The sequence below is a fragment of the Drosophila virilis genome, unplaced genomic scaffold (assembly GCF_030788295.1).
Source record: "Drosophila virilis strain 15010-1051.87 unplaced genomic scaffold, Dvir_AGI_RSII-ME tig00002292, whole genome shotgun sequence".
In the NCBI taxonomy this organism is placed as follows: Eukaryota; Metazoa; Arthropoda; class Insecta; order Diptera; family Drosophilidae; genus Drosophila; species Drosophila virilis.
The window spans coordinates 40,001-43,411 of NW_027212909.1; the positions used below are offsets into that span (position 1 = coordinate 40,001).

General features: G+C 31.6%; 1 non-coding gene across 1 annotated transcript in view; it reads right to left on the reverse strand.

Moving 5' to 3' along the window:
- LOC116650218 (small subunit ribosomal RNA) overlaps positions 1-485 on the reverse strand; it is a 1,995-nt gene extending 1,510 nt beyond the window's left edge. The window contains exon 1 of the ribosomal RNA XR_004303199.1: positions 1-485. This exon is cut by the window's left edge and continues 1,510 nt beyond it. This is a non-coding gene — a ribosomal RNA (small subunit ribosomal RNA).
- Between the last annotated feature and the right edge of the window lie 2,926 nt (positions 486-3,411).

Sequence of the window (3,411 nt, forward strand, 5' to 3'; positions counted from 1 at the left end):
TGTTATTTTTCGTCACTACCTCCCCGAGCTGGGAGTGGGTAATTTACGCGCCTGCTGCCTTCCTTAGATGTGGTAGCCGTTTCTCAGGCTCCCTCTCCGGAATCGAACCCTGATTCCCCGTTACCCGTTGCAACCATGGTAGTCCTAGATACTACCATCAAAAGTTGATAGGGCAGACATTTGAAAGATCTGTCGTCGGTACAAGACCATACGATCTGCATGTTATCTAGAGTTCAACCAATAAAACGATCTTGCGATCGCTTGGTTTTAGCCTAATAAAAGCACACGTTCCAAAAGGTCCGTGTTTTAATTGCATGTATTAGCTCTAGAATTACCACAGTTATCCAAGTAACTGTTAACGATCTAAGGAACCATAACTGATATAATGAGCCTTTTGCGGTTTCACTGTTAATTCGTGTGTACTTAGACATGCATGGCTTAATCTTTGAGACAAGCATATAACTACTGGCAGGATCAACCAGAATAATGTTTTTATAATTTGTATGTACAAAATAACATACATATTTACAAAATGTATTTACATTACAACTTAATATATTTTTGAATAAAAAATATACTATAGATATTAATGTTAAATATAAACGAATATGGCCATTGTTACATAGCATTTCATGTTCGTTAATTTACGTTTCACATTTTTTAAGATTCACCACATATTATATCTATATGAAAATATATACAATTCGTTCAAAAATATCTTTATATGTACACTTACTTAATATATATTTTATCACACATTGCTTAATACCATAATGGAATAAACACTTTAATTTTGATGACAAACTTGATAATTTATTTATATGTATAAATTATGCATGCATAACTTGCAAACATAATTATGCGATAAAAATATATTAAGTAAAACAAGTCACATACTATATTAAATAGTATGTAAAATGTTAAAGTTTCATTTATGACAAATATTTAAAATAATTACAAAAATTTTAGAAACTTTTTTTCCAGCGTACTAATCGTCCATACATCTGTATGAATCGAATTTCCACTGGATGCAATTGTTAAATTTTACGATAAAAGGAAACCCATTTGTTTACACGATGTAGTAACAATAAAATTATTACTAACAACACATCTTGGCTTGAAAGTTTCACAATTATCTTTTTTTCTTAATATCGTAAGCCAAATGTTATACAACATAACAAATAACGATATCTAACTCAAATAACGAGTATATGACAAACTTAAAATTATACGCTTTCAGCGTATAATGTGATGAGCACACACTGCTCACCATGAATAGGTTTTTTGACACATCATCTATAATGGCGATATTTTTTCCAAATGCTACCATTCACCTTAATGTCTTCGTGTACTAATTTAATAATACACTTTTATAACTTCATTATTCTTCTTATATAAACATAATTGACTTATGCCGGCAAGGCAACACTCCACAGTCATATGAATTTACCGTACTTAAAATTTTTCATATGACATGCCTTGCGCGACACCACTCCCTATATAGGTTTTTTGACACATCTTCTATAATGGCGATATTTTTTCCAAATGCTACCATTCACCTTAATGTCTTCATGTACTAATTTAATAATACACTTTTATAACTTCATTATTCTTCTTATATAAACATAATTGACATGCCGGTAAGGCAACACTCCACAGTCATACGAATTTACCGTATTTAAAATTTTTCATATGACATGCCTTGCGCGACACCACTCCCTATATAGGTTTTTTGACACATCATCTATAATGGCGATATTTTTTCCAAATGCTACCATTCACCTTAATGTCTTCGTGTACTGATTTAATAATACACTTTTATAACTTCATTATTCTTCTTATATAAACATAATTGACTTATGCCGGCAAGTCAACACTCCACAGTCATATGAATTTACCGTATTTAAAGTTTTTCATATGACATTCTTATATAAACATAATTGACTTATGCCGGCAAGTCAACACTCCACAGTCATATGAATTTACCGTATTTAAAATTTTTCATATGACATTCTTATATAAACATAATTGACTTATGCCGGCAAGTCAACACTCCACAGTCATATGAATTTACCGTATTTAAAGTTTTTCATATGACATGCCTTGCGCGACACCACTCCCTATATAGGTTTTTTGACACATCATCTATAATGGCGATATTTTTTCCAAATGCTACCATTCACCTTAATGTCTTCGTGTACTAATTTAATAATACACTTTTATAACTTCATTATTCTTCTTATATAAACATAATTGACTTATGCCGGCAAGTCAACACTCCACAGTCATATGAATTTACCGTATTTAAAGTTTTTCATATGACATTCTTATATAAACATAATTGACTTATGCCGGCAAGTCAACACTCCACAGTCATATGAATTTACCGTATTTAAAATTTTTCATATGACATTCTTATATAAACATAATTGACTTATGCCGGCAAGGCAACACTCCACAGTCATATGAATTTACCGTACTTAAAGTTTTTCATATGACATGCCTTGCGCGACACCACTCCCTATATAGGTTTTTTGACACATCTTCTATAATGGCGATATTTTTTCCAAATGCTACCATTCACCTTAATGTCTTCATGTACTAATTTAATAATACACTTTTATAACTTCATTATTCTTCTTATATAAACATAATTGACATGCCGGCAAGGCAACACTCCACAGTCATACGAATTTACCGTATTTAAAATTTTTCATATGACATGCCTTGCGCGACACCACTCCCTATATAGGTTTTTTGACACATCATCTATAATGGCGATATTTTTTCCAAATGCTACCATTCACCTTAATGTCTTCGTGTACTGATTTAATAATACACTTTTATAACTTCATTATTCTTCTTATATAAACATAATTGACTTATGCCGGCAAGTCAACACTCCACAGTCATATGAATTTACCGTATTTAAAGTTTTTCATATGACATTCTTATATAAACATAATTGACTTATGCCGGCAAGTCAACACTTCACAGTCATATGAATTTACCGTATTTAAAATTTTTCATATGACATTCTTATATAAACATAATTGACTTATGCCGGCAAGTCAACACTCCACAGTCATATGAATTTACCGTATTTAAAGTTTTTCATATGACATGCCTTGCGCGACACCACTCCCTATATAGGTTTTTTGACACATCATCTATAATGGCGATATTTTTTCCAAATGCTACCATTCACCTTAATGTCTTCATGTACTAATTTAATAATACACTTTTATAACTTCATTATTCTTCTTATATAAACATAATTGACATGCCGGCAAGGCAACACTCCACAGTCATACGAATTTACCGTATTTAAAATTTTTCATATGACATGCCTTGCGCGACACCACTCCCTATATAGGTTTTTTGACACATCATCTATAATGGCGATATTTT